The sequence below is a fragment of the Coturnix japonica genome, chromosome 37 (genome assembly GCF_054131305.1).
Source record: "Coturnix japonica strain WE chromosome 37, WE-NBRP24, whole genome shotgun sequence".
In the NCBI taxonomy this organism is placed as follows: domain Eukaryota; kingdom Metazoa; phylum Chordata; class Aves; order Galliformes; family Phasianidae; genus Coturnix; species Coturnix japonica.
Genome location: NC_140699.1, coordinates 795420 through 821949, shown reverse-complemented (window position 1 = coordinate 821949; position 26530 = coordinate 795420). Strand labels below are relative to the sequence as shown.

Sequence of the window (26530 nt, the reverse complement as noted above, 5' to 3'; positions counted from 1 at the left end):
GCCTTCTGCACTGGGGCTTGACAAAAGCCTCACAGCATGGCAGCCACACCAGAGCAGCTGGATCGTTGTGCCTTTTGCTTCAGGTGCTGTGCCATTTGGAGACTGGTCTGAGTTCAAAGACCCAGAGATTGTGCTCTTAGTTGACAGATCTGTGCATTTATTAACAGCTGAGGCCGCTCATGATGAGCCATCTTTCCCACATTCTGTGCCTGCAAACTTCTCAGTCTTTACTCAGAATCCTACCAGATTCTTAAACGATGTTTCCCAGGTGCCTGGTGTCAGCCCTGACAGCCAGTGATGCATCCACCCAGCATGGCTTGCAGTGTGTCCTCCCTGCAGAGCTTCTGGTCTGCTTTAAAGGTGTCTTAAAAGGCACTAATCAGATCCTACACTAATTTCTGGAGAGCTTTACTGCAGTTAGGGAATAGCAAAACCACAGTGCAGTGGGATGTGGATGTGAAGGTGTAGCTTCAGATAGTCTGACGTGTGCCAGCACATTGCTGCACACAATCACACGGCAGCCAAAATGTACAGAGAGCGTATTTGTACTTCTGGAAAAAATTTATTCCTTTGGATCTCTGAACAGCACTGCACACTGTGGTATGGGTGTGCTCTTGAGCTCTCTGTTGGTCAGGCATGTGTGGCAGGTGTAAGCCTTTAGAGGAGCTGGAACAAAGTTGAGGTGAGATCCACCTTCCAGACTACTGAAGGCATCATTCTTTCAGAGATATCATTGCGGGGCTTCTGAGAGGTTTTCAGTGAGAGCTGAGGGGAACTCAGCAGTAATTCAGGATCTGCATTGCAGGAGAATACAGCGGGAATCCACATAGATTGTAAGCTTTGGTTTCCAAGCTCAAGTAATGGAGAGTTACTGACTTGATGACTTTGTCATTTATTATTGGTGATGTCAGGCAAAAAGTCCATTTCTGGTAAAAAGAAAACATGCAGAAATAGTACCGTGCTGCTCTACATGTATTTGATGGGTGGGTCTGGGGCTTGTGTTGATGCTTGCTAGGAAAATTCAGAAGTGGGAAACACAATAAGGAGGTCAGCTGATAGTGTGCAGATAGAGCTCGGGCTATGGAAGACTTGGATAGCTGGGGTGTTAGGGAGGATTTCCTAAGGCTGTTGAAGAAACATATGAATAATTAAAAGGACTGATTATCTGACTCTGGATTTGCAGTTTGGAATGGAAAATTTTCCTCCTGCGAGCTACTTGTGTGCACTCTGACTAAAAATGCTGTTTTTCAGCTCTTCTGCATGGCTGAAATCTCAGCAGTGGTGCTCGTGCACTTCTTGCTTTTTCTTCATCTGCTCTGATATTTCACTGACATCGACTGCAGACACGTAACTGACTTTATTTTCCCAATATGTGTATCTTGGCTTTTCTGGCTAGTTTTCCTTCTTACGGGGCCATACATTAGTTATGTTTTAATTGTACTTGTGTACTTATTATGACTATTTTCTGTTTAAGTTGCTGTCCTTTGTTATTTTCTTTTTATATTCAGTTGCACATTTATTTTACATAATGATTTGGAGATGAAAGTCCTTAACGTTTTTGTTTTTATGTACTATGCTTTCAGTGTTATAACCATACAAGTGTGACTACTCATGGTGACATATGACTGCTATGAATGTTGAGCCTTTGCAATGCATTTTGGAGGTCACTACTGCACATTTGATGTTTAGGAGGTTGACAGGTATGGCTGTAGGTAAGTGGTGGCTGTGGAGTTTTCTTTGGGTGAGCTCTGGGCAATGCAGTGTGCCTCCTGGACTGCAGAGGAGAGCTATACAGTCGGTAAAATATCTGGAACAGTAATAGTGGAACAATCAGAAGGACAGTAGAAGGAAGATACCAGCGAAGTTTAATAGATGTTCTGGACTGCGAAGAAAAGTGCCTTGGTAGTGTTAACATTTGAGAGGAATTTCTCCAGGGCAGGTTGGTAGTCTTAATAAAGGACACTCTCTAGATGACTACAAACTACAAGTGTATAATCATAGAGTGTAATTACATTGGTAATAACTCCCTGATGTGTTCTGGGTGAGAGAAGGATAATGTCAACAAGCAGGAAGCTTGTATTCTCAATACAAGTATCACTCTATAGATGCTGTAGAACTTCTAAATGACATCTAGATCCCAAGTCCAAGAATTGACATCTGCACATCCCTTTTGCAGGGCTGAAATTCTCACAGACTTCAGTTATGCTTAAAGGTTGTGGGTACAAGAAGGAGCTCTGAATCTGTTCATCCAACAGAAGTGTTTTTTTGGGTGGGGGAAGAGGTTTTATGATTGCACTTTATGCTTGGAACTCTTTGTTGTCCCTCTGTATGACAGAAAGCACAGCAGGTAAATTGCAGCTGAAGTGTTACAAGGTTTATTGGATCACGTTCCCAAAAAATGAACTAAACTATTAGAAAAGTAACTCACAAAACAGGAATCTGGAGTGGAGGTGAGAAGTGTGGTTTCCACATGTAGCCACAGTGAAGTGTTTCCATCTCAGTTTTGCTTGTAAAATCAGCAAATGTGCAGGGAAGCCATTAGAACTTCCATGCGGGAGCGTGGGGGCTGCTTGGACTGAATGTGCAGAAACCAAACAAGACATCAATTTTTCTGAATGGTCAAATATTAAAAATAAACCTTTCTATATAAATGCACAGATGTAATATAGAACCTTTTGACTTGTGCCATGCAATGCACTGCAGGGTGTTTTAAGATAAGCATAGTGGCCAGTCTAATTAAGGGAAGGTGTTAATAAGATTCCAGATTAAAAAAAAAAAAAAAAAAGGCTGCAAAGGGTTAATATATTTCAGTATTTCTCTCATCCCATTTTGAATTGCTTTGTTATGTTGTGCAGTTAATGTTAGAACAGTAGAGCAAGACTTAGAAATTAGTGAACCAGCATCACAGCTCCGAGGATGGGAGGCCTGAAGCAGCTGCTGAGCAGTCTGAGCCTCTGCAGCAGTTGCACAGGAGGGGAGAGGCAAGCAGTAACAATTATAGCTGAGTCTGGGTGTGCAGCTGCTGAGCGTCACTGCACCCAATTGCAAGTCATCAGCACATAGAACTCTCCAAATTCATTTTGCCATCTCCCTGCTGGCAGCAATTAGAGTGGGCTGCCGTGAAGAAAGGAGAGATCTCATTTGGTACTGGGGATGATTACTGCATCGGTCAAGACATTAATTGGCTGACTTTGAAGCAGCGCTGCTTTAATTGACAAACAAGGGCTGCAGTGTAAAATCCTCACAAAGCCTTACAAGTCTCCCATGTTTTTCAAGAGGTGTTAATACAAGAAATGGGGCTGTAATGTCTGTAAAGCTGAGACTCACTCATGCACATTTCACAATGGAAGTCTGTTGCCTTCGTTAATTTGTCAGCTTCTTATTTTTGAGTTTCTGGGTCTTGCCTTATCAATTTGGGGAGACCACACCTGTTTCTTCTGTGCTGTCAAGCCAGACCCATGCTTGGCAAGCTTCTGTGTAACATCATGCGGGGACATAGGGCTTCCCCCACTAGCAAAATCGGACCATCAGTTTGTTATCTGCTTTGCTTCTGCAGCTTGGTGTAAGAAATACGCTGCTGTTCTCTCAACGCAGGGGATTCTCATTCTTGTTATGTCAGTGGCTTACTGTAATGGCAGCTTCTGGATCCTCTAAGAGCTCGCAACTTTCCCAAGCAATGTCCGTGTTACCTTCCAGTCTTGGGAAATGCTGTCCTGGCTTACTGCGAGTGCCAAAGCCCTTCAGCTTCTGCTGTAGTCAGTGGCAATTGGAGGTGCTTTTCACTTATGAAAAGACCTTCTTCCTTGAGGTGCATGATGAAGAGGTCGCATAATGATGTGGCTTGTGAAGATAACTCTTCATAGTAAGAGAAGAAGGATGTCAATCCTTTCACAGGTAGGATTTGCTTGCTGAGTTCAGCATGGGAACTCACTGCTGCATTCTGGTTGCAGTGCCACGTGTCTCCAGTGAACGCTGGGCATTTAGTCAGTGCAGTGAGCAAGGCTCATTTTGCTTAATGCTTTAAGGCAGCCATATACCAACAAACCGGAGATTAACTGAAATATATAGCTCTGCTTTTCCCTTTTTATTCTTTCCCTACCCTGGAATTGCCATAATGTCCCCAAGATGAAATGTCTGAATCTGGGCAGTCCTCAGCAGCTGCCACGCCGAGCACCACTGGAACCAAGTCCAACACTCCCACATCATCTGTGCCCTCTGCTGCTGTCACACCCCTGAATGAGAGCATCCAACCCATCAGCGAATACAATGGCACAACCAAGAGCAACAAGAGGACACGAGAAAAGCGGAACAGCCGGAACATGGAAGTCCAGGTCACGCAGGAGATGAGGAATGTCAGCATAGGTATGGGAGCTGGAGCATGTTTATGAATACAGGTTTCTGAGGTTAGCATCAGAACCAGAACCTTTTCTGTGTAATACAGAGGAAATTCCTGTGCTAACGTTCACCAGCTGTTTCCTAACAGGTTGAGACTATAAAACAACGTGCAACATCCTCTAGTGTAGCATTTGAATAAAAAGACTCACAGCTGAGTCCAGTTCTGTATTTTATTATTGCTTGCCCACAGTGCCAGCCTCAACCAAGCAATGAACGCTCTTGTTCTCATGGGCTTTGTAGATTTTACTTCTGGGGCAGCTTGGAAAGGACAAAAATGTCACCTCTAACACATTAAAGGGGCTAATGTAGTACACAGGTGACATCCTTAATCCTTCGGGAATTCTCTATGCAAACAGACATTGTGTTTATGTTGCTTGCCTCAGCTTTCAAATGTTTTGGTTTCTAAGTATGTTGGTTTCTATGTAAGTTGGCAAAAGGGGGAGTCCCTTATCTTCTTCCTCAAATATTGGTCTTAGGCTACAGATTATACAGAAACCAGGTTAGATTTCATGCACTGAACTGTGCAGTTTCAAAGTGAAATTTTAACTATATGCAGCACCATGACATTGTCAAGCTGTGCTATTTGCAGCTGCAGAAATGCCTTTAAGGAGCACTGTTGCCATAGATCATGTGTTGTCTTACGTAGGTATGGGAAGCAGTGACGAGTGGTCCGATGTTCAGGACATCATAGACTCTACTCCTGAGCTGGATATGTGTCAGGATCCCCGCCTGGAGCGCCCTGGTGACAGGTATTGGTTGTGACTTTCTGCTCTTGGCCCTCTGTCTTGTTTTTGTGAAGGGTGGATATTGTGGTCCAGAGCTCAAGATGCAGCTGTTTCAGAAAATGCATAAATTCTGCCTAATGCAAAAATGAGGTGCTGGCAGCCTTTGAGATCTCCAGGGAAGGCACTTATCAGTAATATGGAAGGATCTGTGTGAGTGGCCCAGGCTGCTCTGAGACAGGAAAAAAGAAATCCAGGGCTGTTCACAGCATTTGAGTCCTTATCTGATCTTACTGCTGTGAGGGTTGCTGTTGAAGTTGGTGGGAGTGTAGGCATCACTGCACAGCCTTAGGACTGCCAGTGGAAGGTTTTCTATGAATTTTTGAGTAGTTATCAGCTATTTGAAAAGGCATCAGCGAGGCAAGGCTGAGGTCATGCAAGGTAGGTATTGGTACATGGTATGGGGAATAAAACATTCTTTTTCCTTTACTTACTGAATTCCCTCAGTCAACCCGTGGCAGAATCCACTCTCAGAGTTTTGACTGTACTGGTCTGTGATGCTCAGTATTTCAGAGTTATGTTCTGGCTTAAACATCACCAAGTAAGAAGAATCCTTGCCTTTCTTTCTTCCAACCACAGCCCAACCCAGGGGATTGTGAACAAAGCGTTTGGCATCAACACAGACTCCCTCTATCATGAACTTTCCACAGCAGGATCCGAGGTGATCGGAGATGTTGATGAAGGAGCAGATCTGCTAGGTAAAATTTGTTGGGACTGTTCTGTTTTCTCTGAAGCAAAGACAGCTCTGTTAGGCTTCTAGAAGCGTTTAGATTCACTCTTTTTTCCGAACTTGGATGTTTGACCTTTAGAAAATGGCATGGAATTTGGGATACACTGTGACAGAAATATGCACCTACAGCAGTAATTCTTACCCAACAGCTTGAGTTAATGGCTGTGTATTTGGGCTGTCTTTGTGTCTGTAAGTTATTTTCCTTTGTTTGAAGATTGCTTCTTCCCCTCCTCCCACAAATCTTCACGCCAGTAATTCTGCATTCTGGCAGCTTCACTTGGAATAGAGCTTTTCTTGGAAGTTTGCAAGAAAAAAAAAACCCTTTTGTTAAGATTTCTTTAAGTTTAAGGGGAACAATTATCGTTCTCGTATGGAAACATCATAGATTTCACTGCAGTTTTTACCTTCTTAGTCAATCCAAGAGAGTTTTGCATTCTCCTTTTAGGCTGATATTGAAGGAGCTTCTTGTATCTGAAGTCTGATTATGTTCTATGTTCCCAATGAGGACTTTGAAGCAGTCAGAGAAGCAGCTTTGTGTCAGGTAGCAGTCTGATAAAGCTGTGAAAGTGTAGCAGTCCCAGCTGCTTGTGGGTTGTTCCCCCTTTCTCTCATATCTCCTTTCCTGGTCTTCATTATCCCTTTACTCTGGACATAGGGTAGGACTAACAGTTGGGTAATGGGCCCTGCAAAGTCCTTTTTTTCAGTGTTAGGGTGGCCTCCTGTGTTTGCTTTGGAGATTAAAATCTTACTTCATTTAATGGGTGTTTTATGGTGAAAACAGCAGTTGTTACGTTAGTGGTAAGTTCATGTATATAAATGATGTTTTTCTATACAGAAGTTTAAATGAAATTATCAGACTGAGCCCTGGCGCTGCTGTTGGAAAAAAAAAATGTTGTAAAATGCAGCTGTCCTTTGCATGCTGAAATGTGGCTGAAGTGCACGTTTAATTTCAGCAGATCTGTCTGCTAACAGGAGAATGATCACAAAGGGAGGGGAACAAGAAGGCAGTGGAAACTGGCCGTTCTGCGCTTAGTGCTGTGTGACTGAGAAAAGAAAGGTTTATCCAGGCTGAGATGCGACTGTCTGAGACTCGTGTCTGGAAGGCTGGGGGTGGCTGAGGCGTGTGGCTGCAGTTCTAACAGGGGTTCCCTCTCCTTGGTTTTTTTGTCCTGTATGTAGAGTCGTGGCAGTTCCCGTCCTTACTATTTCATGCCTTTTGACACTGAAATGGCTGAATCATTGTTAATTCTTTTTTTTTTGAAACAAAATTTTAGTTTTGTTGGTTTCAGTCACTGATCGATCCTTTATTTCACTTCCTTTTTTCCCTTGTCTCTCTGTGCTTCGCTGGACATGGCCCATAGGGGAGTTCTCAGGTGTGTATCTCTGCTCTGCTCAGTTTCCTTTCTTGTTTGTTTTTACCTCGTTGAGACTCAATGATATGGTATACACGTGTGATACTCCCCTGCTCTTGTCCAATCACGGTTGGCTTTGCTGACTTTCTCCCACCTTTGCCTTGCTTGGTTCCTTGCACTGGCGGGTTCCTGGGCAGGAGGCTATTCCTGCTTGGTGTTCACGTGTCTGCTGTGTTTTGATCCGCTTTTTGTGTAGCTTTCTGCAGGTTTTGACACTGGCCCGTCTCAAGGTCTTGAGAAAACCACGCTGTGCCTTTCCTTTGCTTTGGGGTGCAAAGTGCCTCATTTTAGGGCAGGTGCTGTGCTCTGCGCTGAGCTCAGCTGAGCACAGGATTTACATAGTTCACTCCTGTTCTTCAAGTAAACAAGACTGTGAGGAGTCCCTCTGCTTGCATGATGCTCACTATGAGTTTCTTAATGCATCCTGACCCACAGCTGCAGTGAAAAGAAAGACTTTTCTGTAGGGAAGAGAGTGGCAGAACCACAGGCCTTTTTTTGTTTGTTTTGTCTTTTCAGTAGGAGTTTGAAGTGCCGCCTCTGTTGCCTTTTGTCCCATACGAAGGTCAGCAGGCCTAAATTGCAGAATTTTCACCTCTCTGTAAAATGCATTTGGGTACTGATAAAAAAAATAATTAGATGAAATCAAGGAAATCGCTGTTGATTTCAGTGCAAACTGGATGAAGTTTCACCTGTAATAAGGACAGGCAACTTGGGCTGATACGGTACAAAATCTGTGGCATAATTGTGCAGTGCTGAGCTCTGTCACATTCCTCTGCACGGAACCTCCTGATGTTGGGTCTGTAAGGTCACAAAAGGGAGGAAGGAACGGCATCATCATCTCTCTTAGTTCAGATTGTTTGGGCTGTCACTGTAGGCCATTTTTGGGTGGTCTTTTCTCAGAGACTCCCCCTCTGAAGTGGCACTGGAATTTATCTCAGTAGCAAAGTGGATTTGGATCTGTGCAGGAAGGCCAGATAACAGCTCTGATATCCCTCCCGTTTTGTTTTTTCTCCTGCCCTTCCTTCACCCTGTTCATCATGTCTGTTGACTTGCCATTGTGGTGGGGTTGGAATGCACAGAGATATTTAGTCCAGGGTAAGTGACCTAAACATGATAGCACTGAGTGTAGGGTAAGCCAATCTACCCAGCTGTTTGGTATCTGAAACAGATTGCTTCATGCCCATGCCAGCTGATGAATGACTGCAGTTCACAGCTATTGGCCAGTGCATTCAGTCAGCAGGTTTACCACTGCATCACCATAGAGCAGTACTTTCAGCTGCAGGTTCAGACAGCCTTTCTGATTGCACTGGAATAGTTTAGAAGTAGGGGAGCAATCATTCCAATAATATCTCTATCAATCAGCTTTGCATGACAAAATATTAAAAATAAACATTCATTATGGGAGGACTTGTTTGTCATTGAGTGGAAACCTCTGCAGAAGCATGTTTAGAGCATTATTAGTCAGTAGAAGGAGATGTTTGGTTGATTTTTACTTAGTAAATCTGGCAAGAAGACCAAATGAAATATCTTGAATTGCTCAGCACTGACACAATGATGAGTGCAGAAACAGAAGGTGATACTTTTTCAGAGATCTTGCAGCAAACATTGACCACCTTACCCTGATATCAATTGAAATAACGAGGCCTTTGTTCCTGACAGGTGCTGCAGTGAGATTTACCAATAAGAGCAAAGATGTAGAAAAGATCTGCGCTCGGCTGTGTGAGGAAGCCAAACTGCAGGCTGAGCTTTCAGACACAGGTGCTACTGTGAAGTGGATGAAGGATGGGAAGGAGCTCAAGGCCAGTGAAAAATAGGAACTGCACATTGTGGGGAAGAAACACACCCTGAAAATTCACAACGTCTCAATGGATGATGCTGGAAGTTGTCAGTGCATCTGTGAGGGGGATAAAATGCTCTATCAGCTTTCAGTGAAAGGTATGTGACAGTCTGGGCTGTGCTCTTCCGGCCCAGGGCCAGCAGACTGCATTCACCTGACTCCCCGACAGTCCAGCTGTTGTCAGACAGCATCTGGGGTGTTTTCAGTGGCTGTTTTGACTTGAACTGGCCAATCTGCTTTGTAGAGCCATTTGATTTCTGTGTTCTGTCCTGTGATTCGTCCCTAAGATATAGAGGAAATGAAGGGAAAGATAGGAAAAAGAGCATCCCAGCCTTCCTACTCTTCTCTCAGGGTGGCCACGAGAGATGATGTAAACAGCTCTTTTTGTAGCAGTGATCCCAAACGTAGAAGAGACCTGTGAAGAGTCACAGGGATGTTTACTTAGCTGTCATTCCATGGTGGGCTTTTTCTGACACAGATGGAGAGAGAAACTGAACTTTCCCACGCAGGTCTCTGTTTTGCTGCAGGGTGTAGGTCTGATCTCTGAGATCCACACGCTGGGCCTTGATTGCAAAAAATGAGAGCCCTTTGTTTGCTCCAGTGGAAGACTTTCCATTTCTGCAGTACCCTCTGCAGATGACACAAATGCAAATGCACCTTCTTCCCAGCAACAATTGCCTTTTTTTTTTTTACACTGAGTTTGCATGAGGCTCTTCATCATATTCTGCTGGCTTGTCACCCTTGTTCGTCCGTGGAGAAACAACAAAGCCCTAGAGTAGTGTATGCACATGAATCTTTTAAGTCAATTATTCCACTGTGTGTTAATAGGGGCCTGTTTTATCATCTAACTTTTGCGCTCCAATTAATTTCCATAAAGGAATTCTGTTTATCTTTTCAGTCCTAAGTGATATCTCCATCTTTTAGGCTCGATTTGTTTGCCAGGGGGTTACAGTGCAGTAATAGATACCCCCTCCATTGATTTCCTTCTAGTTTGCTTGTTCCAATTCTTTCCTCAGTTTTCCTATTTTAGACATTTTCTTGAAGCCTTGGGCTTCTTCCTTTGGCTCTGTCCCCTGTCCAGTGTATGTCCTTCAACTTGTGGAGATAAGGTAATCTGGTACGTGGTTTATAAAAGCTGCCAATTTGCCAGCATCTGAATTAGAATCCAGCAATTAGAACTAGGACTAAACGTGCACGTTTGATCTTATGATAAATGAATGCCTCATGGTCACCAATGTCCCTGCAGTTCTTTACCATCATACATATTTTATGTGTCCATATTTTGTTTCAGCACTGGCAAACTTCGTAATCAAAGAGACAACTGGAGGAGTAATCAGGGCCGTTGCTGGAAAGCAAGCTAAATTTGTTTCTGAGACCTCTGAAGCCAATGTCATGGTGAAGTGGTACAAAAATGGCAAAGAAATCAACCAGTAAGAAATTCACAATGGAAGATAAAGGGAAACTGCATAAGCTTGTGGCTTCAGCTGTAACGAAAGTAGACGAGGGAACATACATCTACACAATTGGAGATGACACTCTGATTTTTGATTGGAAATTCTCAGGTAAGTTTGTGAGGCAAACATAGGATCACAATCCATGTAAAGCACTTCAGACTTAATTCATTTGATTTGTCCAACCCTGTGGGTTTCCAGTATTTAGGACAAAGTTTGCATATCTCTATTGAAGCAATTCTGAACTTCCTGTTGTCCCTATGCAAATCCACAGTATGAGCAAATCATGTAACTGTGTTGTGATGAATTCAGGACAGCCTTAGCTCCAGCTCGGGCTGGAGTCACGACTTGAGCCCTGACATCTGGGCTTCATTCTTCTAGTTCATGAATTGCCTCAGCGCTTACATCATCTTTAAACCTATGACTGAAATGGTCCTAAGTTCTTAGCATGGGAATCCTGTCTCCTCTTTTGACAAATTAAACTCCACATTTGGCTAGTTGAGTGTCTCCTGCTGTACCCGAAGGATGTTGTGATCTCTGAGGTGTCTCCCTGAGGTGCTGTAAGCACAGCCATTAGCTCATAGTGCAAGTAAAACACTGTCAGGTCAAGCCTGGAGGAGTAATGCTTGTCACTGACATGTTCCTGTTCAGGGTGGAGCTGGAGGGTAAAATAACACAAGAAACTGTCATTGAAATTCAATATCTGTGAAATTCAGCTGGCTGCATTCACAGAACCTGGCGTTAAGGTCTGTTTTTTGGTGTATATCTTGAGCCTATTTTCCATAACCCAGTTTTCATTTATGAACTGAAGCTCTACTGAAAGCCTTTCGCTGTAATCTATCTATGTGATATTGATTGATGCTATTAGTTCTTAACAGCTTGACTCTAGAGGGACTGTTCTTCTTTGGTCACCTAGTTTTAAAAGAATAGATGGCTCCTGTCTATTACAATTTTTAATGCATTATTTGTTCACTGATGCCATAAATGTGCCTGGCATAGCAATTGGCCTTGGTATATTCAGTGACTGAAAGCAACAGTTGTTGCTGTAAGAAATGCAATACTAAGCTAGGTCTGCCTGTAGCTGACAGCCATCAGCTTGCTCCTCAGGCAGGTTCTGTCTGGATGGAATGAAGGGCTTGAAATACTGATGTGCTCATCAAACGCTGCTTGTTAGCTTAGAGACAAGGTGTTGAATAGGTTTGTTCATGTATTGAAAACACGTTACTTAGCTGCCTTCATTTTAGCTTCAGAAGAACATGTGCAGAATACAGAATTGATTAAAAGAAATAACAACTGTCTGCATAGAACTTACTCTTTCCTTCCACAGGAGAATCAAGCACACGTTTGTATGTGAGTACCTCCAGAGGTGAAACTCGATCACCCAAATGTAATGAGCAGAGACATTACAATCTGTTCTAACTGTATGTTAATGCTGTGCTGAATAAGCCTGAGTCAGGATGTAAACCACTTTCTCTTTTTTTCTTCAGATGAAGCCATTAATGTTGTCAGCAAGCCCAAAACGACTCCAGAAATATCAGTCAGTCCTTCTGAAGACCTGGAGCTGGTGTGTGAGGTGTCAGCTGCAAGCGGAGCTGTCGTATGGAAGAAAGATCAAACAGAGGTGAAGCAGGACCAGAAGACAACCATCATCTCCCAGGGGACGCACCGCAAGCTCATGGTCAAAAATGTGACCCTGAAAGACCAAGGGAGCTACAGCTGTGAAACAAAAGTTGACAAAGCAACATTCCAAGTGAAAGTCAGAGGTGAGAAAATGCTTGGAATCCCAGAGATAAAGGAACGCTTCATTTTGTGTGTCTTGCATTTGGAGGATCAACTGACAGCCTCTCTGGTGCAAAACATTTTGGCTATAGGACTTTCTTTGTCATCTAGTGTCATAGCAACACTTTTCTACATGTGCTTTTCCATCCAGGAATGAATTACTGCAACAAACAATAGGCAAGGAGGGTAACTTGTGCAGCTCTTGTAGTCAGCTGGTGTCTGCAGGGTTACAGTGCAAGAGCACACCAGGCATGCAAGGAGTGAGAAAAGGGGAGGTGTTTGAAGAGATCTGGTTACAAAATTTGAATGACACAATTAGGTGGAAAATGCAAATAATCAGACTCATAAATGGCCTGGGTTGCAAAGGCCCACAGTGCTCATCCAGTTCCAACCCCCTTCTTCCTATGTGCAGGGTTGCCAACCAGCAGCCCAGGCTGCCCAGAACCACATCCAGCCTGGCCTTGAATGCCTGCAGGGATGGAGCATCCACAGTCTCCTTGGGCAACCTGTTCTAGAGGGCCGTTCCCTTCTGATTTACTGGAAATGTAGAGAGACATCAGAAGAAAAAAAGAGAAGGGAGGAGGTTCAGCAGTGCATGCAGGTGATCTAAATCTCATGTCCAAATCTGCTATCAGACTTCGAAATGTTTAGATTTATGATATGATATGAACTGATATGCCTATCATTTCCCAAGGCAAAATAGAGGGGAAAGTATTTTCCTGTCTTAATGAGGCATCATGATGGTCCCTGTGAAGGGCAAGTATAGTGAAAATGGGGAACTGGATTTAGCTCTGCAGCAGACTACAGCAAAATGGTTTGACTGTTGTGATGTCCCTGCAGAGAAAGAAGACGTGTTTACAAACAAGGACAAGGTACAAAAGGAGGTGAAGGCTGTACTGACTCAAAATGCCAAGCTGAGCTGCGAGGTGGCCCAGAAGAAGACGGAGGTGAAGTGGTACAAGGAGGGGAAACTGATCACCTGGAGCAAGATGTTCAAGGTGGAGTCAGAGGGCAAACAGCGTCGGCTGGTGCTGAGCCAGGTGGAGAAGAAAGATGCAGGGGAGTACAGCTGCGAGGCTGCTGGCCAGAAACTCACCTTCAAGATTCATGTCACAGGTAAGACAGGTGTTGTCTGAAATACAGCAGAGATCAGTAAAGTAAAATCTAGTTTCTATTATACAGTGATCCAGTTGCAGTAGTCTGTGCTGAGGTTTTTCCCCTATACTTGATTGCCTGGGTTTGTAGCAAGTATTTGGATTTAGTATGGCACAAAGACCTGTTTCAGTCTGTCTGTAGAATAATAATTACTGATATATGTACAGTGGAAGCAATATTCAAGATATTATTCAAATCTCTCCAGTGCCTGAGATCCCAAACTGTAATTCTTGTTCACCGAAACATTTGACTAAGAAAAGTATGTGCAGTGAGGCTGGAGTGCATGTTGTACGTGCAGCCTTTCATGGCAGGAGAAGCAGGAACTTCTCCTAGTAGTACACTGACTTTTTACTATGCCTTTATGTTGGAGGCTGCATCTGGATAGGTGAGTCTGCTACTCACAGTAAGAGACCTGGTAGAGCTGACTATTCCCAGAGCTCAAAGTAAGATAGATATCTGCAAATCACACACAAAGAACAAAGGACTGCGTTGGTGAGCATATTTCCTTTGTGCCTTTGACAGTCACAGTTGTGGCAATGGTAGAGGCCATGAGGAGTCTGTTCAGGAAGCCAGGAGTACTGTTCTGGGTCATGAAAAGGCAGCCAGTGGTTTGACTATCACATGTGTATGTGTTTTGATGTTTCACAGTGGGTCTTAAGTAAAAGGAACTCAGGTTTTGGTTGCCTGCAGGACAGATGTTCTTTTGGGTTCAATATGTTTGCATAGTGACTTGCAACCATGGGACTGGTGTTCAAGGACCCTCTTGGTTCCTTCAGTTCCTCGGTTCTTTCTTGCCTAGATTTGACACTTTGTTTCAACAGAAGAGCTGATATTGGCTTTGGGAGCACTAAGCAGCTGTTTATGTGGCTTAGAGGAAGACTGTCTGTCTTCTACCCTGTGGGCATGGAACAGCCACAGTTCCCCCTGGAACAACATCAATGACCCACACCACTAATTGGATTCTCCTTTTTAATGTAGTGGTAGCGAGGTGAAAATGTGGCTGTGGAATATTTTTACTAAGGAACTTCTATATAGATTTTTTTCATCTTTGCGCACCTCATCACCTGATCTGTGTCAGTGAGCAGAAGCTGAAAGCAGGCATGGGATGTTCTGAAGAGCAGAGAAAGAGATAGGGAGGAAGGTGATTAAGACAATCCCCTCTGCTGCTGTGTGTCCCAGAACTGCCCAGTTCTGTGGCAAAGTGTTGCACAAGATGAAGAGGCCAAGAGATTGGGAGTAGAATGAATAGAAAATATGCCTTACTTAGGCCATACTCAGCGTATTAATACTTCTCAGTTAGTTTTAGAATTCTAGAAGTGAAAGGTAAGGAGGTAGAAGCCTGCAAGTTGTGTCCTTTTTTACAGCTGCTCTTTTCTTATGGGAGGATGAAGTGATGAAGATTGGTCTATTCTACAAGCTGTTCCAACCTTTACTCTTAGTCTTAATGCCCCTTTGTGACGTCATAATGCCCTTTGTGACATCATAATGCCATTTGAGACATCATAATGCCCCTTTGTGACGTGATAATGCCCCTTTGTGACGTGATAATGCCCCTTTGTGACATCATAACACCCCTTTCTGACGTCATAACACCCCTTTCTGACGTCATAATGCCCCTTTCTGATGTCATAACGAGCCTTTCTGATGTCATAATTCCAAATTGTGATGTCATAATGCTTCTTTGTGACGTCATAATGCCCTTTGTGACGACGTAATGTCCTTTGTGACGTCGTAATGCCCTTTGTGATGTCACAATGCTCCTTTGTGACGTCATAATGCTCCTTTGTGATGTCATAATGCCCTTTCTGACATCATAATGCCCCTTTGTGATGTCATAATGCCCTTTCTGACATCATAATGCCCCTTTGTGATGTCATAATGCTTCTTTGTGAGGTATCTGTGGTGCCATTGATAATGAAGTATGATGAACTGGAAGGCTTTCAGTAGAATTGCAGCCCTAACATAAACAATGACATGAACTCTGGAATTCTGTGTAAAATCATTACCTAGCTTGTGGTCCGGCTCTTCAAACCAAAGGCTGTGAGGTGCTGCTCTTGTTGACACAGGCTGTGAAAGATGACTTGAGCTCTAAGAGTAATTTCCCATCTGCTCTTGATATGAACGTCAAATCCACAATTAGAATATTAAGAACATAATATAAAAGTTTTTTCTGCTGGACTGAGGACTGGGCAGTAAGAAACCGGATGAGGTTTATCAAAAGCAAGTGTAGAGTCTTGCATCTGGGTAGAAATAATTGCATGCACCAGTACAGGCTGGGGGAAGAGCTGCTGGAGAGGAGCTCTGCTGAGAGGGACCTGGGCGTCCTGGTGGACGACAGATTGACCATGAGCCAGCAGTGTGCCCTTGTAGCCAAAAAAGCCAATGGCATACTGGGGTGTATTAAAAAGAGCGTGTCCAGCAGGTCGAAGGAGGTGATCCTCCCCCTCTACTCTGCCGTGGTGAGGCCTCATCTGGAATATTGTTTCCAGTTCTGGGCTCCCCAGTACAAAAAGACAGGGATCTCTTGGAAAGAGTCCAGCGGAGGGCCACAAAGATGGTGAAGGGCCTGGAGCATCTCCCCTATGAGGAGAGACTTAGGGAACTGGGTCTGTTTAGCTTTGAGAAAAGAAGGCTGAGGTGTGGGAGCCATAGTGGTGAGTCTGGTCTCTTTTCAGTAGTGCGTGGGGATAGGACTAGGGGTAATGGGATGAAAGTACAGCATAGGAAGTTCCGCACAAATGTGCGGAAGAACTTCTTTACAGTGAGGGTGACGGAGCACTGGAACAGGCTGCCCAGGGAGGTGGTGGAGTCTCCTTCTCTGGAGATATTTAAGACCCGCCTGGACACCTACCTGTGTGACATGGTTTAGGGAGCCTGCTTTGGTAGAGGGGTTGGACTCAATGATCTCTAGAGGTCCCTTCCAACCCCTACGATTGTGTGAGTCTGTGATTCTGTGACTTCCATTAGCTGTTAGCCATAGTTTGGAACTTGCAAAGCAATCATATTGGAGCCTTGCTGGGCAACCTGCTCCAGTGTCTCACCACACCCACAGTAAAGCATTTCTTCCTAATATCCAATCCTAATCTACCTTCTTCGCATGTAAAGCCATTTTCCCTCATTCTGTTGCTACCTGCCCTTATAAAAAGTCCCTCCCCAGCCTTCCCTGTAGGCCCTCTTCAGATACTGGAAGGCCACTCTAAGTTCTCCTTGGAGTCTTCTCCAGGCTGCAGAGCCCCATCTCTCTCAGCCTGTGCACATAGCAGAGGTGCTTTCAGCCCTCTCTGATCACCTTCATGGCCCTCCTCTGGACCTGCCTGAACATCTCCAAGTCCTTCTTGTGTTGAGGGCTCCAGAACTGCGTGCAGTGCTCCAGATGGGGTTTCAATGAGAGGAGTGTGGAGGGGCAGCACCACCTCCCTCGACCTGCTGGTCATGCTTCTGTGCTTTAAGCTTATGCTTTAAGGTCCTATATGCTTTAAGGTTTAGATAGTGCAGTCGCCTCACCTCTTCAGGTTTATCTATGAAGGTCCCTTCCAAGTGAACCGTGCTGATCCAGACAGTTCGGACTGCTCATTAAAATGTTTTAGTAAGTTGGGCTGGTCCTACGAAGTAGTTTGACTGCAGTAAGCAATGTACATGGTGCGCTGTGAGTACTGCACACATTCCTCTTGGCAGCTTGTGGAACAGAAACTGTGCATTGATTGGATTGTGTAAGTATTCCTGTTGGTCTCTTGTGATGCTTACCTTCTTAGAGCACCTTTCCTCATTTGGCTCTACATATTTTGGTACCTTACTTGTTCTGTTTGGCTTAGCAGGGAAGGTCTTCTTCTGAAGCATCCTCAGTCTTGGTCTGGGCAGCATACTTAGAAATGACATGGACGTTACATGAGTGGGTGGTCAAAGGGGGGAAGAACTCACCTTTCTGATCTGTTTCCTTTTAGAACACAGTCCTGGAGAGGATTTGCTTTCCTTGTTTCCTGGAGACTTGGATTCTTAGATGGTTTTGACTGCAGCTATTTCTGATGTTAATTCCTTTTTCTGTACTTTAGTAGCCAAGTGCAAGTGGAGTGCTTTGGAAATTGTCTGATGTTGCCAGGTTGCGTGTGATCACATATGTAACGTGGAGTTATGTGTGGTGCCAGTGATAATTAAGTGTGATGAACTTGAAGGCTTTCAGTACAATTTCAGCCCTAATGTAAACAGTGACTTGAACTCTGGAATTCTGTGTAAAATCATTAGCTAGCTTGTGGTCCGGGTCTTGAAACCAAAGGCTATGAGGTGCTGCTCTTGTTGACACAGGCTGTGAAAGATGACTTGAGCTCTAAGAGTAATTTCCCTTCTGCTCTTGATATGAACGTCATATCAACAATTAGAATATTAAGAACATAATATAAAAGTTGTTGCTGCTGGCCTGTGGACTTCCATTAGCTGTTAGCCATAGTTTGGAACTTGCAAACCAATCTTACTTAGACTTTAGTGGTGAAATCTTCTGATGAAATCTTCCTTCTAATTCTGCAAAAGAATCTCGATGGAACATTTCTGTCTGAAAAGGCTCTGGCATATGAAGATGTGCCAGACTGCAGCCATGTGCCAGATGCGTTTGGATCCATGGAATTTTCTGATGTAGCTTCAGTGTTTGAAGAATCTCCACTAGATCTAAATACTCAGAAAACAAAGCAGGTGTGTGAAGATGTACAGCTAGTTTCTTACAGAAAAAATACAGCTCTTAATCTAGAAATCTGCTTCTCATTGTATCTAGTGCTTACTCCATATTTAAGTATCTAGTGGACCTTGACCAAAGGAAGATAAAGATAGAGCAAAGAAGTATGTTAAGCATAAATTTTGGTGCCTTCTACCTGTAGGCCATGGTTGGTTTGACGTGATCCCTAACTCCAGTGTTTGGTTTGCACAGAAACAGCAAGCAAGGGAACAAGTAAAGGAGTCAGTGAGGATTTTAAAACACAATGGGAAGAGATAAGGCACAGTTAATAAGATTCTGGAGTTAGGCTGGAGGTAGGCAGAGGTTGAAAGGTATCGAAAGAAATTCAATCTTACTGTGTTGGACAAAAAAATCCACTGTGATATTATTCAAATTTTTAACTAAACCAAGTGATAATTCATATTTATGTTTAGATAAGCTGGTGAGGGTTAATCCTCAATGGAGAATTGAGATGAACAAATAAAAAAATGGCGTTTGACAGTCTATAAGAAATGAACTTATTCTAGGAGAGAATCAGAGTTTTCAACTGTTTTGTTCAATAGCCAAATAATGTATGATATTTTTATAAGCATTGTGTCTGACCTTCTCAGCTGTTAGAATTTCTTTGACAGTAACTTCTCCGGCTGTGATCAGAAAACCTTTTGTTCCGTCTCTGGCAGCATTCGAGGCATGATACTCAACTGGGTGATATGGAATTCACACTGTCAACTCCAGTGACAAGAAAAGTGGCATCTAAGAAGCGTGCAAACACAGAGAATGTTGATGCAGAGTCAGCGTTAAGAAATGAGCTGCCCTTTGCATTTCCTGCTCCAAAGGCCTTCTTTTCAAAGAGCCAGACAGAGAAGCAAGTAGAAGGCATATCCTTTCAGGCGCCTACTTCCAAAGGTATGTTGTATCTAACAAATGGAAACCTAGAACATGTGTAGCTTAGGAATTTTTTACTTTAAATATGAATGCAATACTTGTAGGTCCTAAAATTCTGAAAGGTTTCAGTGTGGGGTTTATTTGGTCACAGCACATACAGCTGCCATCCTGTACATCTGACAGTGCACTGCAAGCGGTTTAACCATATATCAGGGCATGGTACACGTCTGTTAATGATAGAAGTTCTCACAGTTTCACAAGGAGCATGCCTTGAGATGCATTCAGATAATGAGATAAGCGCTGTGTTCCTAAAACTAGCATGTGTCTCCACTCTCCATCGAGATCTAGTAGATAATTTCTTTAACAATTATGATGAGGGTTTTGTTTTGTTTTTATTTTTTTCTGGGCTATTATTTTGTGTGAAAGAAAAGGGTATGCTTTTATTTAAGCGAGCTTTTGATTGCATCATGCTTCTAAATTAAATGTAACCTACTGGATTCCTCATGATAGCATACGAGTACTTGCATGTATCTGTTCTCCCTAATAGAGGGAGAAGAGACTCAGTGAACCTGGACAGTGTTACCCAGGGTTGTGAGAACAGCTGAATGATTGTTGAGAACTGGTCAACTCGTGAGCCTGAGACCTGGCATCCTCCATCCTAGGGTGGAACTTTACTGGAGCACGTGGGTGCCACAGCAACAAAAGGCCTGTGTATAATAGACTGAGAGTTTGCTGAGTTTCTTGGTTGACAGAAAGCACAACTAACTCAGCAGCAAGTGACGTATTTGGGATAAGAGATGACAGCTGGACTTTGAACCTTAAGGACTGCCAAGAAAGAAGCCATCTGCTCAACCCCTGAGCTGCAAACTGCCAAGGAACTCCATACGTTGCCAGGAATGGCAGGAGGGTGCCGACCATGGATACACAGCTACGGACTGATGGTAAACTTGAAACAGCTTGAAGTGAGTAAGGGATATCCAGGGTGCACTGGTGCTCAATATTCAAGAAGCCCATCAATCTACACTGGGCCAAAGGATACCAGTTTTAATATCTCATGCAGTGTTTACTGTATTGGAGGCAAAAGGGGGACATTGGCTTTCACCCCAAAGATTCCCGAAATACCAGGCCATCCTGGTAGAGCAGGGTGATATAGAAATAATTGTAACTACTATTGCCAACCCAGTATCTTTCCTTAGCGGAACTCCCCTGGTGGAGAACCAGGATGACATCACTGCTTTGAAACAACTGATGCTGCACATTACATCCAGTCGGTCGGAGCTGAAGGACGAACCCTTAGAAGATGCAGAAGACGCCTGGTTTACCAGCAGCTGCAGTTTTGTGAGACAAGGAGGCTGTAAGGCAGGACATGCAGTAACTGCTACTGAGCAGGGAATGGAAGCACAACCATCAGCCGTGGGGACTACCCCTCAGAAGGCTGAAATAACTGCCTTGACGAGAGCCTTAATGATATGGACAGATGCTAACTATGTGTTTGGGGTGTCACACGCTCATAGTACCATCTGAAAAGAGCAAGGATTGCTCACACACAAGGAAAAGAGCATGATGTAAATGTACCAAGGGCTATTCTATGCTGTAGGGCACAGTTCTCTATCCAGGCCCAAGTCTGTGTGGGTGTCTCCTCTATCCACAAAGCTGCTCACACTGCAGGAGGCACAGGCTGAGAGGAGAGGCCAGAGCAGCTCTCCCACTGTGACACGGAGCAGCAGGATACAAGTAAAGGAAGGCCCGGCAGCTGTACTGGGAAGATTCCACACAATCATCAATTTTTCATCTGAAAGGTAAAGAGGAATTCCCTTTTCTGCCCCTATCATCATTGGTCGGGTGAGTAGCAATGATGCCCGGTGTGCTTCCATCAATGGAGCAGAATAGGCGGAAGGCTGGGGTGCAGGCTGACCTCTGCTGAGGTGAGTGGGGGCTCAGGGTGTTGCTCAGTGGTAGATTTGTTCACACTGAGCTCTAACAGGAAACTTGCTCAACATCGAAGGCCTTGCAAAAGTCTGGCTGAGTGATGTCAGTTGCTTTTCCTTTCCCTACTGATGCTGTCACTCCACTGTAGAAGGCCACCAAAGCGACCAGGCTGCATGTCTCCGTTTCTGCTGTTTCTCCATTTCCTTCTTGTTGCTCCCTGTAACCAGCAGGTTCAGCCATGCTGCTTTCCTGCCTCCTCTGCTGTGTTTCGTGTGGTCGGGATGGAGCTCAGAGCTCCAGCTATGAGAAAGGTTTTCTGAGAAAGTTACCATCTCTTTTCCATTCCTTTACCCCTAAAAACAGTTTTCCAGTGTCTCTCATGCAAGAATTCTTTGAACAGCCTGCAGCTGACTCTCCTGAAGCTCAGGGTCCTGACTTTGCTTTTTGCCAGGCCTGCATTCCTTGAGATGAGGAACTCTAGGAGGGCATGGTCACTACAGCCCTGACCACCTCCAGTCTTAACCCCTGCTGTGCACCATGTCCAGTAATGCTTCCCTTCTGCTTGGTGTGCTTAATGCTTGGCCCACAAAGTTATTGTCAGTGCACTCCAGCAGGCTCTCAGACAGCTTGCAGCAACTGGGATTGGTGCTGGGTGGTTGCTGGGAGGTGTCTCAGCAGAAAAGCTGGGCTGGGGTGGGCGTGCTGTGTCAGTCCTCATCGCAGCTGGCAGAGAGTTAGAGGAGGGTGATGGGTGCTGCCTGCTCTCAGTGCTGCTGCACTGAATTTGGGGCACAGCAGCACACTGGTGAGTGAACTGGGAGGGAGACGGACGTCTGCTGTGCATGGCTAGGCCAGAGCTGGAGGATTGTCAAACACGTGAGTCATGCTGGTGCAGCCATTGCAGCTGCAGCAGGAGTAGAAGACAAAGAGGTTTTGTAGAGGACAGAGGGTGGTGATTCATGCTTTGATGTCCAGGTGGAGGCCGATAACAAGTGGTGTCATCCAGGAGTCTGTCTTGGGACCAGTGCTTTTTTACATGGTTATCAGAGACACCAATGATGCAATGGAGTGCACCCTCTGCTGTTTGCTGAGTGGTGCGGCTGACGCAGTGGAAGGAAGGGATGCCATTCAGAGGGAGCTCAACCGAGAGGTTGGCCTAGGTGAATTTAATGAGGTTCAACACAGCAAAGTGCAAGGTTTTGCACTTGGGCTGGAGGAATCCCAGGCATTTCTACAGACTGGGAGGAGCAGTCCTTAAGAGAAGCCCAGCAGAGAAGGACCTGGGGGTCCTGGTGGATGAAAAACAGAACGTGAGCCATCAGCGTGCTCTTGCAGCTCAGAGAGCAAATGGTCCCCTGGGCTCCATCAGAAGAGGGGATGGCCAGCAGGGACAGGGAGGTGATTGATCTTCATGATCCTTGAGGTCCCTTCCAACCTGGGCCATTCTATGATTCTGTGATTACACTCGCTGTCAGAAATAACAGCAGCTGTACAGAAGCTGGATATATTTTGGGACAGTTCTTGTAACCAGTTGATTTTAAGACCTTGCCCGAGTCAAGAGTCTAAATTGAGTGTCAGAAGAAAGCTGGTAAAGTGGCTATTGCTCATTCTTTTTCATTTGCTGATTCTTTCATTCGGGTTCCTTTTCCAAAGGAGATTCTGGTGATGGAAGCAATTGAAGAAAGAACAAAAGCAGCTCTTGCCAAGAGTGCTTGAAGTCCCTGTGGAGAGAAGCAAAGAACTTGGGCTTCCTCTGGGATGCTCCCCACTATGTCTCAGGAAGGAGACCAACTGCTGTTCCACTTTCTGCTCTGTGTGTGGAAAGGTACGTCTGGGTTTCTTCTGCTTGTTTATTCTTTCTTTTTCGGGCTTTGAAGGAGAAGGGGTGGAGCAACGGGAGACTCACTGGTCATTTGTTACCTCAAGAACAGGATGGATTCTGCATTGACTGTGAAAAACCTGGGCTAGTAGCATGGGCATGTTTCAGGCTGGACTTTTCTTTTCCTTCTTGGTTTCCTTTTGGCTACAGGGAGACAGCTGTCTAAAGGTGTGTTTTCATACCTACTCTCCAAAACCATGTTTCATTGTTGCAGGTGGTTCAGTGTGCTCTTGCAGGGTAGATGCTGTAGTTTGCTGTAGAATCTGAATGGTTTCTGTTCCTAGGGGAGGACTGGGAGGAGGTAGTGAGAAGAGAATTCAATGCCTTAGGTGTATCTTAGTGAGAAATGTTGGCATGAGGTGCTGAAAGTCTTGAGCTGTCAAAGGCCAGTGAGGCTCAGACTCCTTAACCTGCTGGAGCAGGGTGGAAGCAAGGAGTGGGCACTGCCGTCCCACAAGCTGCACTTGGTTCTGGTCTGCCAGGTCTGTGCTGGCCTGGATTTCTTCTGAGAAGTTTGTTGGAGCTGCTTGGAGTAGTGAAGGGTGGGGAGGAAGTGCTGCTCAAGAGCTAAGGCTCTGCATGATCATCTTGGATGGTTTTAACCATGATATCTGAAGACATAGTTTCCATCAGAATGATCCCAACATTGTGCAAGTGTCTCAGATGTATGAGAGCACCCGCCTCCTCCAGCTGAGCCATAGGAAAGCTAACTGTGCCCAGTAATTACAGCTTCTGCAGATTGAATATGCTTCCAAGTGTTTTCCTTAGTGATCAATAATGTCCCAGCACTGTGATATTCCATCTCTGGCTCAATCTGGAGCATCTCTGCAATCCTTGGGTGCTGGAGGGCACGTGGTGAGTGCGTGGACAGGGTGGCACAAACGCGTGCGTGTGCTGAGGAGTTGGGTTGCACACAGGTGCACACAAAGGGGTGTTTGTGGAAGGTGTAGGCACGTAGGTCTTCCCCGGGATGGTTTGTGCACGTCTGTGAATGCAAAGGAGGGCACACGATGCAGTGCGTGCATGGGGGTGTGCAAAGCAGGCAGGGTGGCACACGGGTGTGTGTGTGCACGTGGATAGGGGAAGGCTGAGGTTACAGGTTGACCTGTGCTGAGGTGAGTGGGGGCTCACGGTGTTGCTCAGTGGTAGATTTGTTCACACTGAGTGCTAACAGGAAACTCGCACACCCTTTTTGTTTCAGCTGTGCCAGTGCTGTGATCCCTTGCTGCTGGGGTGGGTTGTTGGAAGGATGGTGTGCGTGCCAAGCTCCCATCTCTTGCCGGAATCAAGTGTAGAGCAAAAGGGATGTTTGGGCCAGGTGACTGTAAGAAGGCTGGCTGCTTTGGATGGTTGTAGCTGATGGAAACAGGTGCTCTGGGGACCGTTCAGCTTTTAACAGAAGACAGGGGTCCTGCAGCAAGAACGACTAGGTTCTCAAATGGCTTCAGAAGTGCACACCGAGTACATCCCCGCAGACATTTACCGGTAGGCGGCTCTTGCAGAAGAAGATTCAAGCAGCAGAACCTTTTGCTCAGCTACAGCACACAAATGCTACAAAAGCAGGAACAACCTGCAAGCTCTGGGTCTGTTTGTCTTGCACAGGCATGCACTAACTGCGTTTGATGGTACCCCCCATCCTTGATTTCCTTCCCTGCTTCTTGTCTGATGACGCTGCTGAGCCAGGAACAAGCTGCCCAGTGTGGCAGAGCATGGTGCAGAGCTGTGCTGGGACCTCCTCCCCTTCATCTGCTGCAGATCAGTGCCCCACACGTGCCATTGGGATGCTCTGGCACGGGATGTGCCTCCAACCCAAAGCTCCTTCCCACCTCCCAAGGAAAAACAAAGCAACCCAAGCATCTCCAGCAAAGCTGCCCAGCAGACAGCAGGGAATGCAAACAGCTTCTGGCTGCTCCCCTGTACTCCCGTCCTAAGTAAGAGACCCTACGAGGACTGGCTGGGAAATCAGTGCATGACACATGTGAGTGTGCACAGGATTGTGCAAAGCAGTGGGGTTCCACGAGTTTGTGTGTGTGTGTATCTCTGCTGTTATGAAAGCATGGGAAGACTGCCTTACAGAGTCCCAGATAATTACCTATCCTCAAATGATTTTTCCTGGCCAAATTTAGAGCCTCTCACAGGTAATCGAGACCAACAGGCTATTGTTGCACAATCAACAGGCACAATCTAAATGATCAGCTGTGGAAAATAAAGCATCATGCGAAGGGTACTAGATAAGTGAGCAGCTTGAGATCTGCACATTTATGTGATGCTCATGGTCTTAGGCAATATTTGCCTAGAGAGGTCACATTGAATGAAAGCAAAATCTAAGATGAATGAAAATATGCACAGGAGAAGAAGCCTCTGAGGCTTCTCAAGTGTTATGACCAGAAGACATAAACTCTGTTAAAGCAAACGTTTCTCTCTCTTTTTTGTGTTATTCCAGGCAGGCCTTTATTACCACCTGAACACATTCTGTGGAAGCCCAGCTTATGCAGCACCAGAGCTAATCCAGGGCAAAGCGTCTATTGGCTCAGAGGGATGTAGAGTGTTATTTGTTTTCCCCTCTTTCCCTTCCCTCTCCACAGAGCATTTCAAGGCAGTGGAGCTCAGGTAGGCTCTCTTGGTTTCCCTTCTGAATTCTGCTAGGTTGCATTGCTTGGTAGCTCTCAGAAGCTGTCAGTGGCCACAGACTAGAAAAGTGCAATTGGTCTCAGTTCACACAGCTGGCTGGTTTGTCTCTGGCTAATCCTGAACTGCCTCAAGCGACTGCTTTGGTGCTCTACAGAACAGCAACTTCAGAGATCTCTTTCTATTACTAAGTGTATGAAAGAGCAATTTGCTCTGTTAATTATCCATCATTCTGTGCAGTCTGTTTTGTCAGACTTGTCTTTAGCTTCCAAGTTGTATGTGAAGACTTGTTTGCACTGTAATGCACAATGTACTAAAAATTGAGAGATGAAAATGTGAAGAGTTTTTCCAGCTTTGATTTCATGTCTGGAATTTTGGAACCCACTACTTGCAGTTGTTAATCTGTCCAAACTGGTCTGGTTTGGGATGCCCTCGTACTTCTTGAATCGCTCTGCTGTTAAAGGCGGAGCAATTCCTACAAGTGCCATGGCCCCACTGTTGTTCTAATTCTTGTTTCTTTGTTTTCCACACACTGCTTTTCAAGCCTCCTTTTTCTTTACAGTCAAAGTGAGAATTGCACTGTGAGGTGTCTGAACTTTGTTGTGCCTCTACATAAAGAGAACAGCAGCAAAGCCTGACAGGTGACTGTGCTGACAGCTCTCGTAGCCAGTAACACGTACCTGTGCTAAATCCCTTGTGACTGCTTTGATTTCATTTTTGCCAGTGAAATCCTTGTAAAAGGAACTGCAGCAGTGTGATGAGCTAAGGTGAAGATGCTGGTTTTAGTAGTGCTGTAAGCTGAGTGGAAGGGCAATTGAATGAGGGTTATATGCTTTCTCTGGGACGATAAGGCTTTTTTTCCTGAGGGAAAGAGACAGCTTTTCATGGGCTATATGTGGGCTTTGGCAAGGGCAGACAATCCAGTCTGTCAGGAAGCCATTTGAGGTGCTTCAGGTTTGTAAGCTTGTC

At 45.0% G+C, this 26530-nt stretch overlaps 1 pseudogene across 1 annotated transcript; it reads left to right on the top strand.

Annotated features, from left to right (window-relative positions):
* The first annotated feature begins 2600 nt into the window (after window positions 1-2600).
* Window positions 2601-5258, top strand: LOC146754835 (C-Jun-amino-terminal kinase-interacting protein 3 pseudogene; annotated as a pseudogene). The gene is made up of 3 exons (XR_014938494.1): window positions 2601-4362; window positions 5042-5144; window positions 5195-5258. The product of XR_014938494.1 is annotated as a C-Jun-amino-terminal kinase-interacting protein 3 pseudogene (transcript).
* Window positions 5259-26530: the final 21272 nt, after the last annotated feature.